Raw genomic sequence first — 14,313 nt, 5'->3', positions numbered from 1 at the left:
TCGCTTATTGAAAATTACTTATAAAGCAGCAGAAAAAACAACCAGGCCGCCGGTGCGACCTGAACCCGCAACCTCCGAATATCGCGTCAGGTGCTCTTACCAACTGAGCTATGGCGACGGCTGTCCAATCTGCTGCTCTCGTGGGTATTTATGTTTGTTGGGTGTAAGCGAACCTTAAGAGTGTTCACCAGCACTACCCTCGTTATTAGCGGCGGACGTAGTACGTCCTGTAATACCGCGAGTGTGACGTGGAACGTCATTGAACGGTGAGGGCGGAAACTTTCCGAGAGCCCTCTTATGCTACCTATGGCATCAAGACTGCCAGAACCGAGACCCTCGTTAAGCTATTAGCAGACAAGGTACACAAAATGAGGGGCTCGTTTGACAAACTTATGAAGGGAGCCAACAGTCACCGAAACCAAGGTGCATAGGGGAATGTTTAATTTTTTTATGTGTTGTGCTTACAGTGGGATAATAGTAATTAATCTATCGCTTAAAGAAAATACCCTGCGGTAGTTGTGCGCCATCGTGCACCCACCGGTAAAAAATATGTTTCATGCACGAGAGTCCAACGTAAACCCGCCCCCAACGTCCAATAGCTCCACTCACCCACTTTCAGCTTGCATATGCCCTCCATTCATCTGGACCCTCTGTAAGCCTGCAGACGCAACAAGCGTTCGCAGCGCCTGCTCGGAGACGGCAAAATCAAATTTACAGAGCCAATTAAAAGGCGATCTCTACATGCGGAATGCACAACTAGTATTCCTAAAGCATACCTGTCGCATCACATGCAATGACTGCCTGTGTAACTTTAGAGCGCTACCTATCCATGTGAAGGTTGCCGAGAAAAGAAGGGGCAGGCCGCTGCCGCTCTTCTAAGGCACCAAGACCCGATAGAGCGTCACCGAGAACCAGGAGCCACACGACAGTAATTTTGAGATCTTCAGGGCCCAGCCTACGGCTACCAACAGAAAACGGAGCCTCACAAGCTACGGAAAAAAGTAGACATTACGAGAAAGGATATGTTCTAAGGCTCTCAAGAATGTATGGTTTCCAGTTTCCACTCGTCTTTGGCTCAGGATCTCAAGAATGTATAGTTTCCAGTTTCCACTCGTCGCTCGCTGCTGTAGAAACCGAGCGTCAGTGGCATGGACGGACGGCTTGAGGAGAAGCTAAGACTAGTAGGCGAGCTGCTCCAGGCCGCAAGAGTGAAGAGACCGCACGAACATCGCTGTCACCCAATAACCGAGAAAAGAAGGGGCAGGCCGCGGCCGCTCTTTTAAGGCATCAAGACCCGATAGAGCGTCACCGGGAACCAGGAGCCACACGACAGTGATTTTGAGATCTTCACGGTCGAACCTTACGCGCAGCAGCCGCTTGCCAACGACGGTAGGACACAGAGGCGCGTTAACGAGAGGCAAATGCTGCTGGACTGTGACTCGGGCTTTCGACAGAGAAACCTGCATCGATCTGGTATTAAGACGGGGCGCTCAATATCCATGCCATAACCAACTTGTCAAATCACTTCTCGGATGATGACGATGATGATGATCATCAGTCTTACTACGTCCACAGCAGAAAAAAGGCCTCTCCCATATCCCTCCTATTAAACTTCTGCTGTGCCAGTGGTGGCCACCGTATCCCCGCAAATTTTTTTACCTCATCCGCCCACCTAACTTTCTGCCGCCCACTGCTACGCTTGCCTTCTCTTGGAATCCACTCAGTTACCCTTAACGACCATCGGCTGTCTTGCTTTAACATTACATGGCTTGCCCAAGCGCATTTCTTAAGGGTCTATATGGTCTATTATCGAGTATTCTTTAAAAAAACCTGCCTGATCATTCGGTTGATTGAAGTCAATGGTTCTCCTGACTATATTAGAGAATACCTCAGTAAATACCCCGTACGCAACGAAGAGTAAGCTAATCGGTCTGTAATTTTTCAAGTCCTTGACATCCCTTTTCTTATGGTTTGAGATTATGGTAGCGTTCTTCCAAGCTTCCGGTACATTCGAAGTCATAAGGCATTTCGCACACAAGATGGCTGTTTTTTGGAGCACAATCTCCTCACCATCCTTCAAAAGATTTGCTGTTATCTGATCTTCACCAGCTGTTTTCCCCCTTGCATTGCTCCTAAATCATTCTTTACTCATTCTTTCGTTTTTGGTGGGGTGTACTATTGCTGTGCGCTACTTGGTCTGTCACTACGGTACTGGCTCGGATGATAAAGCCGTGATTATCACCATTGACAATGCATGAGTGGTATTGAAGTTGGATGAATGGGACTGAACCGTGATTGTGGCTCCATGTAGCTAGCATTTATAATAGACATTATCGCGCGTGCCATCATCATTGATTTTTCTGTATGGGAGATTGCTTGCCCCGTCAGCAGCTGCATATGGCAAGATACAGTATCAAAAGGTTTGAAGACAATTTTTTTACCACGCCAACAGAATGCAGTTGAAGCCTGCACGCGCAGTCACTGCAAACAACGGCTTTCATTCGTCAGTGTGCCAAAATACACTGTCCTGCGCAGATCACGAGGTTTGAAACTGTTTCTATTCTGGCCACGCGCGTTACCATGTCTACCGTTTCAACATTAACACCATGTTAGAACGAAGAGCGAAAGTGAAATTCTGTGTGAAACTAGGCAGAGCTGCCATAGCGACAATTGGCTTTATTCAGATGTTTACGGCGATGCCGCAGTGAGTCGTGCAAGGTGTTTTCAGTGGCACGGGCGGTTAAAGAGCGGCAGAACATTTCCGGAATACGACTGCAGGTGCGGAAGACCTTCAACGAGCTCAACCTCGAAAATGTCGAAAGCATTCGGCAACTTGTGCATTAGGTACTTCGGAGAACAATGCATAACGTTGATGCCACTATCGGCGTGTCATGTGAAACACTCCAAGCAGTTTTAACGCGGGATTGGAATATGTGGCGTGTTACTGCATAGTTCATCCCCCGGGTGCTGACCGCGGTGCGGAAGGAACACCGCGTCGAAATCTCCCAAGAACATCGTCAGCGTTCCGGTGGCGACAAGTCCTTCATGTCGCAGATCATTACTGGTGATATGACTTGAGTTTACGGGTGCGACCCTGAGACAAAGCAATAGTCTTCACAGTGGAACAGCCAGAATCTCCTCGATCGAAGAAAGCAAGGCAGGTGTGCAGCCAGATCAAGTGCATGCTCATTGTCTTTTCGACATTGGCGGAATTGTGCATCAAAAACTTGTTCACAGGGCCAGATAGTGAATAGAGGGTCCTTTTGCCAGGTTTTAAAGCGTTTGAGACGGAAAAATAGGCGGAAGCGGCCGGATCTGTGGCGTGCGAAAATCTGGATGCTCCGCGATGACTACGCATCCTGCCAGCGAGCTCTCCTCACACGTGAGTTCATCTGCTGAAACAACATCATATCCCTTCCACACTTATCCTACTCGCCATATTTAGCTTCTGCGCACCTCAGCCGCTTCCTAATGATGAAGATCAATCTCTATGGTGATCGTTTTGACGCTGTTGCGCATATCCAGCGTGAATCGCCCAAGGCACTTCGCGCGCTTCGAAAAGAAGAGTTCTAGGATGCATTCCAAACAGAAACGCTGGGCCTGCTACATTGCTGTGCAAGGGTGACATTTCAACGGAACACTGTGTAAATATATAGATAAAGCCCTTGCTTGCAAACAAAGCTAGGCTCAAATTTTGTTAAAAACAAACCCATATTTCGGATCAGGTAAAATCTATCCACGAAGTGCTATGGTTCAGAGGTAACGAAGGTAATGTGAATGTATGCGAAGCATCCTATTGAACCTTTTCTTGAGCCTCTACTGTGGATTTATGGAATATAGACTACATGTGATACGGCCGTATGCTTTTCATATGTATTCCAAAGGGCCTTCACAAACCTTCTATACAAGATCTATATGACTGCCGTACGGTCTCCACGATGTCATAAAGAGTTCGAATGTTTCCATATGCGGTCTCAATGTAGTCTATATCAGTTCTGTATGTTCCATATGGCTTCCACATGACCAAGATTCGGCATCCATATTCCTTGGAAGCCGATGTACCTAAAGTCTGTGTCTCCACAGCTCAGGGATCCGAAGCCGCTCCTCCAGTGTGCACACATGTTGAATGTGTAGGCGCTCTATACAGATAAATGCGCAGAATACCATTCCGCGAATAGCATAAAAGAAAATGAGCATGCACTTGATCCGCCAGCATACCTGCCTTGACGTATGGACTCCACAAGGCTACTCGACAATAAACTATATTCACACTATGAATCAGGTGATAGACAAATGTGTACAATGTAACCAACCTCTATATATAGCCTTCTTAGATTACCGGAAAGCGAAAGAAGGATCTAGAAACTTGAGTGCTACGTTTGTCAGCAATCATCTGCTGTCACTGCCGTATATTGAAAACAAATACCTCGAAAATTTCAGTCTAAAAGTTTGGTTTGGTTAATGAGGGTATAACCTCCCAAAGCGAATGAGGCTGAGAGACGCTGTAGTGAAGCGCTTGGGAAATTTCGACCACCTGAGGTTCTTTGTCGTGCACTGACATTGCACAGCATGCGGGTCTCTGGAATTTCGCCTGTATCGAAATTCGACCACCGCGGTCGGGATTGAACCCGCATTTTTCGGGCTTGTAGCCGCGCACCATAACCAGTCAGCCACAGCGGCGGCTCAGTTTAATAGTTTAAAAATGTCATAAGTTTTCGACGAATAATTCCGCCAATGTCGAAAAAGACAATGACCTTGCACTTGATCCGGCCGCATATCTGCCTTGCCATATGGACTCCACATGAGCCATATGCAAACCATATAGAATTATGGGACTTGTTAAATGCAAGACTTCACTAGGGTTTACAATATAAAGACCGTGTGTGGTTCGGTGGCCTACAAGCAGGGAAGTGAGCAAAAGACACGAGTTCAGGCAGTACACGTGCCGCTACTAGGAAAGCCCCATCTCTTGCCTTGTATACTGCTAATCACTTCATAGCTCGTTGGTTCATCCAAGGTGTCCAGTGATGTGCGGCACAGAGTTGGCAATTCAAAAACCAAAAAGTAAAAAAAAAGACTCTGTGAACACACATTGCAGTGGGTTATTGTACTGAGGCAGCTACGTGCTTACTCGACAGCGACGCTTGCGAAATAAGTTTGCAGTAGTAAAAGGTTAAGGAACTAACATTCCTGAGCCATTTAGAAAATTAGGTTTCGGAAATGCGAGAAAGCTTTGTTAAAAGGAAAGAAGAATGCGCGGTCCTCTTGTATTATTATTATGACCATCAGACACTGTGGAAGAGAAGGAGTGGAAGAATATGCTTTTTGAAAGGTAGCAGAAATCACGCCAGAAAGATTTGTTCTCAACATGTGCGGCACTACAACAAAGGAATACTCGTTTCTTTAGACATTACTACAGCTAGTTGAGTGCAGCATATAGAGGTAATGCCGTTTCAACCCGTTTTAAAATACTCAATCTTGCGGCTGCGTGTCCCCACACCCAGCAATCAATAACCACGCGCACACAGCACCAATAAACGCAAGCGATTAAAGGCATTCCCAATATTTTTTGTATCACTACTTCTTTTGGGTGAGATTTATTTACAGTTGTGTGGCCGATTTTACTGTGGAAGTGAAGGAGTGGTCGAATATGCTTTTTGAAAGTTAGCAGAAAATATTCCAGAAAGATTTCTTCTCAATATGTGTGGCACTACAACAAAGAAATACTCGTTTCTGCAGCCATTACTACAGCTAGTTGAGTGCAGCATATAGAGTTAATGCCTTCTCAACCCACTTTCAAATACTCAATCTTGCGACGCCGTGAGTTTGTTGCGCATCAGAATGTTAAGCGATTCCTATCAATGTGTTCTTAACACTATCTTGCGATACTCGATTGTCGCTTCACATTTGAAAGTGATATCCAAGAAAGCTGGATTTGCATCCACCAACATGGTTGCCGTGCCACAAGCGGGTATTCACGCAGCACGCGCTTTAGTGTTATTGCAACATTACGCGCGTCCCCTCAGTTTGAGCTCACTACCAGCTCCACTGTCAGTTCCCCAACTAAGCATCGTGTCCGGGGACCCCCTTCGTCACCACCCGACTAAGAACAGCGCAAACACGAATGAGCTCAACCATACATACATACAAGAGAGAAATACTGCCGCCACGCCAACTTGTCGCATGCAATTCTCAATGGTCTCCGTCCCTCGGATCTGGCCACATGCGCCAATGTAGACGTTTTTGCTGAGGCTAATGTGATTATCACGTGACAAACGCCTACGCTACAGATCTCTTTCCGTTCTGCTAGTCAGAGGTGCTTCACTTTGCCCTCCCCGCCACTGAAGTTCGTTCGCGGCCTTCTCGTTCTCGCACAACTACATTTCTGCGTATCTTCAAATTCCTGGAAAATTAAACCCTTCACAACGGCGAAAGCTGGTGAACTGTGCTGTCTAGGACTTCCGTGATGAGTGATTGATTTTTTGGCTCCATTTTATTGTATGGACGCTTACAGGTCAGATTAGAAAACAAACTTGACCCAAAAGGTCTCCTAGCGGGAAATGCAACATAAAATGGAATTCAGTGTGGTAAGTATTGCGTTGGACAAGCGAGTTTTTTGCCGTTACAAGTCAGGGTAAATGTAATGCCGTAGGGGTGAAAGATGGCCTAACAAATTTGCAAGTACGAAGACCTTGGAGCTTGCGCTAACCCAGCGTTTATTGGAGGCCAGTATAGTTGCCCTTTCTTCTGTAGGGGACTTAATGACTTCGAGACATCACCGATCTGGAATCAAACTGAAGGCACAGCCCACGAAGGACGGGACTAAGATAGCGACAAACACAGCGCTGACTTACGACACAAGGCTTTATTGCTCGCACGCAATATAGGCGAAAAGAAGCACAATCAACAGATAGAACAGCGTCAGTGAAGATTGTCAAAACATGTTTTGTTGTTGTGTGTTTTTTACAGTCATCACTAATGCTGTCCTATCGGTTGATTGTGCTCCTTTTCGCTTATTAATTGCGTGCCAGCAATAAAGCCTTTTAGTCGTAAGTCAGCGCTGTGTTTGTCTCTTTCTTAGTCCCGTCCTTCGTAGGCTGTGCCAGCAGTTTCAACCATATACCGACTAGCCCAGACAAGTACCTTATTGCAATGCCCATCTAGAAAATTGCAGAAAGCTTGTAGTGGTCGAAGTTCACGTATTGATAGCCGCAGACCATTTTAATTTTGTTTGGAATGTACATATGAAAATAAAAACCCTTGGCTGATCGCTGCCATGGGTACACGGAACATCGATTGAAGAAAATGAAAATTGAAAATAGGGCACGGGCCGCAAGGTCAGCGCAGGCAACCTGAAAAGAAAGTAGAAGACTACAGTGCACACGAGATTGCAGTCTGAGGCCTTCCTTTATTGCAGTACGTGGACGGGGCGCAAGACTACATCGCTGCTGTAGAGGGCAACGTCGCCACAAGCTTTTAGAGTGCTCAGGACCAAGAAAGCGGTAAGCAGTGAGTGCGTGGCGTGTTCGACGCTCAGGACCCCTGAGCTTTGTGCTCAATTTTCGTCGCAGTAGCATTTTCGCGGGAACTACCATGCCGTCGATTTAGCAGGCCTTCAATATTTCAGACTTACGTTTGCTGCATATATAAAAGCGGAAAGTGCTGCGCGTTGGTGCCGTGACGATTGTGGCGAAAGCGGTTGCCACCTGACAGACCACTCCAATTTGGTTTGAGCGGTTACAAACACAGGCGCGGTCGTGAAGCCTGTTCGCCAGCTGATGCCGGCACATTTGTATGGCCTTACATGTCACTTTACATGCGGGTTCGATCCCGACCGCGGAGGTCGAATTTCTATGGAATCAAAATCGTAGATGCCCGTGTACTCTACGATATCAGTACACGTTAATGAACTCCAGGTGGTCGAAATTTCCGCAGCCCTTCACTACGGCATCCGTCATTTCCTGAGTCGCTTGGGGACGTTAAGCCCCAGAAGCCAAAATCAACCATTCAGTCTGACAGGGATCTCAGGACTAGACTTTTGGGATATATCGCCAAACAGAAAGCGTGGACAGCTGTGGTGTGTGGACAGCACTCGGCGAATGGACGCTTGAAAATACACCATATTTAGAAAAACTAGAAGCATTTACTGGATAAGGGTAGGCAACTTGAATGCGAGAAATACCGACAAAGCAGCACCGTGTTGAGCAGTTTTTAATTCGGCACTCTGTTTTGAAGTTGCGTACTGCATTAATGAATCTGTACTACTTTCATTACGACATCAATATATGCCGGTTCATTTTGTTCAAAGGTGAACGCGACTTTTCGTTAGATAGCATGGGGAGGGTAAATGATGTTCTGTGTCTTTCAGACCTATAACTTCGAGTATCGCAGTTAAGGAATACAAATGTCATGAATGTGAAATTGCCGCAATTGAGAATGTCCTAGTAGCACAGTTCGGACACTGTACACGCAGCACAATGTGTTGCAAAAAAAATGGAAGAATATATTACCAACAAGACCATGAATCTTTGTGTTCACCTTGTCGACTTCAGTACGTTTCATTCCACAACATGCAGCACGCCTACCATATACACGCTTCAGTGGTATGCCAACCTACGCAGCAGGCCTATATTTTGGCAACGCTCATTGTCTAGGACCAATTATTCGCTTAGTTTTTATGTACCGCAAGACAGGACCTATCGAATACTATCACGAGGAACATAATAAGCACTTGACTGCATGTGCGTATGGTGGCACTGAAGGTCTATGCGAAATCTCTGACTAAATTGGTAAAAAATGTTTTTTGGGCAAAGGAACTGACGTATCTGTCTCACATATTGGCGGACACCTGAACTGCGTCGTAAGTAAAGGGATAAAAGAGAGATTGAAAGAAAAAAGAAAGAGGTTTCGTAGCGGAGGGTTCCGGAGGAATTTCGACCACCTATGAATTTTTCACGTGCACTGACATCGCACAGCACACGGGCGCCTTAGCGTTGAAAAAAAAAATGAAATTTGGTTTTGGGGAAAGGTAATTGCGCAGTATCTGTCTCACATATCGGCGGACACCTGAACCGCGCCGTAAGAGAAGGAAAAAAGGAGGGAGTGAAAGATGAAAGAAAGAAAGAGGTGTCGTAGCGAAGGGCTCCGGAATAATTTTGACCACCTGGGGATTAGTGTTTTTTTTTAGGAAAAAAATGAAGCAGTAACTGTCTTACTTCTTCGTCCACACCTCATTCACGCCTTCAGAGAAGGGAGGAAGGTGGGAGGGAAAGAAGGGAAAGAGAGAAAGAGGTGCTGTAGTGGAAGGCTCCGGAATAATTTCGGCCTCTTGGTGGTCTTAAAGGTGCACTGACATCGCACAGCACACGGGTGCCATTAGCGTTTCGTCTCCATCGAAACGTGGTAGCCGCGGTCAGGTTCGAACCTGGGTGCTTCTTTGAGAAAAAGGCCTGCTGCATTTAGGAATAGTCTGGAGAATATGTTGCAAACATACGGGCTATCCGGTAATTGTTCATAATGCGCTCGAGAAAAGACCGCGACAAAAAGGCTGATCACAGTGACAAAAGGAAGACAGCACAAATTCCACCTTCTCAATTGCTTGTCACTTGGTTCCACCATTTGGTAGCTTTGTTTTCAGGCATACGTTATGGAACGTATTACTTGCATGAGCATACCCCGTTGTACAGGTTTAAATCGCTAGCTGGGCTAGTAAGCGGATGTTCATGACGCAAGCAACCAGAGGCGCTGGTCTGGGTTTTAAATTTCCCGCCTCCTCAGTGCTCCGCGAAGACACTTTCCGAACCGCATGCAATCTTATCCAAACATTTTAAAATGAAAAGCAACGCAGTGACTCTATAAATTGTATAAATGAAACGTCCAGTAAACAGCACGCAAAGGAGACCGCTTTCTCTAAACCCTCGTTTTGTTCAGAGACTTCTCTTACCAGTCCCATGAGATAACTATGTTTCTTTTTTTTCCTTGAGGTTTTAGGACTATGGCCTCTTTGCCCCTGCTTCCTTCCTTCGCTTTTCTTTTCCTCTTCCTTTTGAGAGCGTTAGCTCTTATTGGCAGGTTCTTCAATTTCGCGTAGTTTTTTGTCGTTGTTTTACTTCCAGTGTGTTTATAGTATGAGGCTGACTAAGCCGCGTGCTCTTTTCCTTACTATGGCACTACATGTCGTCCTGCCCTCACAGCCACATGCTACACATTGCTAGTCTCAAGGAATAGCCGGAGACCTCACCGTCCAGAATGAAATGGTGTTCACCTGGCGGAGAGAGCACACGAGCATACAGTTTTGTACATCTTCTGTTCGTTTTAAAGCGAAATCTTTATTGGCAGCAAACTCGCGATTTCGCCGTGGCGGTACTCCATCGAGGAACGTGACGTCACAACGCGCGCCTCGCCGCGGAAGGTTACTGTGCTTCGCGCGCTCGCCGCGCCATCTGGCATGACGTCACATCGCGCCGCTCGCCACCGCTGCCGTTTGGTAGGACGTGACACTGCGTTCATCGTCGTTGCGCTCGCCTCCGCTCGCTTCGACATCTGCGTCGCATGCGTGATGTCACAGGATTTAAAAGGAGAGCTGGCGTGCGCCGCAACCAAAGTTGAGGCGACAGTATGGACGGCGGCAATTCTGATAAGCTGGAGGAGGCCTAGAATCGACAGCGGAACGAGATGAAGCTGAAACGAATCGACCAGGAAACAAACAGCGCGCCGAACGACTGGCTAAACGTCACCGTGAATATGCCGCCGCGAGACAGGCACGTTTAAAATCCCGTGTCTCGACCGCCAGCAGCAGCGACAGCAGCCGGAGGAGAGACCTGAGTCCTTGAAGACCTGAGTCGATGGAGTCGAAGAGACCTGAGTCGATGGAATGCGACCAAGAGACTTCAGCGGCGGGCTCAAGAAACCGAAGAACAACGTGCCGTCAGCCTAGAGAATAGACGTAAGAGTGACGCGAACCATTCAATCCTTGAATAGTGTCGGTCCTGAAATCAAACATGGACCTACAGGTCATACTGGACGTTTATGCCTGTGCTTCATACGTTGTGGAATTTGTGAACAAGGCCTACCGGGGAGTTTCACACTTGCTTTCGCTACATATATCCTGGCATAGCCGAGCTAAGCCACTGCCATTTTTTTCTCAGCATACGTTATAAATATAGCGGTAAAGTTAGCTATAAACGCATGCTCTGTACCAGCCTCTCGTGTTCACTGCTAAGCTTCTTTTTTAATTTTATAGGAGCCTAACAAACGCAAGAAAAAAGGAGCTATAATGCAGTCGACGGCAATGCTTCTGGAGGAGCATGACGAGGTGAGGAGACACGTCACACTGCGCTTTCTTCTTATTATTTCCAGTTCACCGGTAGCTAATATTTTCCGTGTTCCTTCACTTCACTATGTTTATTGTGTTAAATAAAAGCGTTGCAGTTCTTCCAATCCACAGGTGGAAGGACGGAAACTGTTCAAAAGCCTTTACATCCGGCAATCCTGTTTTGTTTTAGGTGGCTAGTTCGAAACGAGTGGTATTAAAATCAAACTTTAAAAAGCCCTCTTTGCCAGCAGCGCCTCACCCTCAGATAGTCTCTGCCAGCCGTCTTGTATAGTCCCTGCGAAAACATTGGAGGCAACCTCAACTGTGGCTGGAGTATGAGTGCTGGCGAAAGAGTGGTAACATTGTTATCGTCAGCGATTTCTAGTACCAACGGTACGATAGGCGAGAAGGCATTGCCCTCTCACTCTGCCGATGGTTGTCAATGAGAGCATGTGACCAAAAACGATATATCTCCTCACACTCCGCAGCCTTAGTACTGCCAAACGCCACCGGTAACAGCGGCGCCGCTCGACAGCACTCACGCTTAAAGCCCCTTGATAATTACCAAGAAACTTTACTCACGCCTCAGCCATGTTCGTAACGGGTGGAAAACACTTGATCGCGGCTATACTTTGATCGACTGTGTGATATTAGCCGCTTTCTGACCTTAAAATATCGGGCGGCCGTTGACGACACCTAGCAACATAGAACTTTCAAATTTTTGTCGTATCTGAAAGGCGTACCAGTCAGGTGCTCCTCTGTGTGGTCAAATGATAGCTTGGCGAATCGAGGACCGGGCTGTGCGATCCCTCAAACCGTCTGAAACTGCACGAAGGGTTATTTACCGGACTGAAAACTTATCCTATGCCAGCCGTACTGAAAAGCAATGTGCTGCTGAAGGAGGACACTCCGATCTTACTTTCTAAAAGACCTTCATTCATTGTCTTCATGTAGTAGAAAAAGTTTCAGCAAATAAGTGCGAATTGTCGAACTCTTTTTTTAGTTAATGGTGTATAGCTTAAGCTTAAGTCATACATGTAGGGATGTAATTACGCAAACATGGCAGTTCAATAATAGCTCTTTGTGTCGAAAGAGTGTTTTGAGCGGATTTCGTTGGGAAAAATGGTGTGTTCCCCTCGGACCACCTGTACAAAGTGCATTGAAATCCTCCCAGCTGCGGGTATTGAAATCGCTTACGAGAAAGCCTGTGTGCACTTTGCTTGTTAGAATCCTTTTTGGGCTGTGCGAATCGTAAAGCAAAATCACTCCTTCGCGTTCGACTTAGAAGATGAACGGGGTGATGCGGAAATGAAGTGCGCTCCTTTACGCTGTAAACAATGGAAGAAGTCGCGTGCTAGGTACAGAAAAATGAAATGCCTCCTATTTGGCGTCTTCTGCTCGATTGCCCTTTTATCCCCCATTTATGTTTAGGCTTTACTGCTTAACTACCTCTATGTCTACTCTAGCCATGTGGACTCCCTGTATGCTCTCTATAAATCTTTTTCTTCAGGCGCAGAGCATCAACTTTCCGGGGAGCATTGCTCATGAATCATTAGTGGCCAAGATTGGCAATGAGACTAGATTTGGAGTAAAAGTATTTCCAGCTAGGAAGCTGAAAACGTTTGGTGGAAAACCTTGGTTTTCTAAACTGAAATTGTGTTCAACGGGATCTTCATGATGTGCAATGCTAAATCTTTATATGTACGCAGGAAAGACCTGCCAGTGCTGTTAACCAGAGAGAACCCAGCGCGCCGGTGCGCGAAATATTTACACCGTAGACAGCAAGCAGCGTAGGATATCTAGACTTGATCGAACTAAACTCGAATGCTACTAAGCAGATGAAACAGTTTAGGAAGAAGTGACCTCTAGCTAATTTTAGTGATATATTTACATTTTTCAATCCCCAGTGTAGCCAAGCACTACTTCCGTGAATCAGTTGGTCCCTAAGCCGTCATACAAGAGGATAATATACGTGCACTTCCGAGAACAAGTCTCGAATTTGGCGGTATTAGGTAGTGATAACGGGCTCTACGACTGATTCAGGCGAAGAAAATTTGATACACGTGATTTGACTTTAAAGGCAAGCCAAGCGCGGAGTGAAGCCAACAGAGAATCACTGATGGACACAGGCGTACGAAAAGGTGTCAAGCTCGGCTTCAGTGGAGTGTCAACGAAGACCAACATTTTCTTGGGAATGGTGACCGCCGCCCTCATATGTACATCAATCGGTCTACTCACGTGGACAGTTGGGAAGGTAAGCACACCCACTTTACACTCGCGTCCGGTAGGTTTATAATGCGGCAACAAATCGGTAGTCACGGATAAAATTGTTAGTCTTAGTGCGTGCCCCAAACAAAAATGAAAGAAGATCTGAAAGAAAGACCACACGAAAAAACATTTTGTTAGCATCCCAGTAAATAGAAAACCCACACTTGGAAAAAATATTCCTTAGGCATTGTCTTCAAGCATGACTTTGACTAATATACTTCCTCGTAGCTAGGAGTAAACTACGGGCGCAAAGCATTCGATGTTTGTTCGTGCTCATAGCTGGCGGAACGAGGCTTTGGAACTTTCTTTGCGACGAGAGATGCTACCGCTGCCCGGAATAGGTCCTACGTTGTTGGAGGTAACCAGAGACAATTAGCACGCCTTATATGGAAAGTTCTTCGCCAGCTCTGAACTTAAAGCGGCTGAGTGCAGCGCTGATTGTGTTCTTCGGCAACCGCCGAGCGCGCTTGTTGCTATCGGTACCGCCGAGTTCATTTATTTGTGGTCTCAATTCAGAGCAATAAAGAGTTTAATTTGGAAGCTTTCCGGTCACTTCCTGAATTACATAATATAGCGATAAATAAGCTACAACTGCATAACTTCAAGTAGCCGGTTTTAAAGTTAGGAGTGCGACGGAATCTCGTATGGACGGTGGGTACATGTTAAACTACAAGCAAATTAACAACTCGGGGGCCCCCATGCTGTTCGCCGAAACGTAAGAGATCATTATT

At 46.3% G+C, this 14,313-nt stretch overlaps 1 long non-coding RNA gene across 1 annotated transcript; it reads left to right on the top strand.

The window, feature by feature from the left end:
* The first annotated feature begins 7,412 nt into the window (after positions 1–7,412).
* LOC144106783 (uncharacterized) lies at positions 7,413–13,549 on the top strand. The gene is made up of 3 exons (XR_013309114.1): positions 7,413–7,502; positions 11,243–11,314; positions 13,395–13,549. It is a non-coding gene; the product is annotated as an uncharacterized LOC144106783 (long non-coding RNA).
* Positions 13,550–14,313: the final 764 nt, after the last annotated feature.

The sequence above is a fragment of the Amblyomma americanum genome, chromosome 10 (assembly GCF_052857255.1).
Source record: "Amblyomma americanum isolate KBUSLIRL-KWMA chromosome 10, ASM5285725v1, whole genome shotgun sequence".
Lineage (NCBI taxonomy): Eukaryota > Metazoa > Arthropoda > Arachnida > Ixodida > Ixodidae > Amblyomma > Amblyomma americanum.
This window is presented reverse-complemented; position numbering and strand designations above follow the sequence as displayed.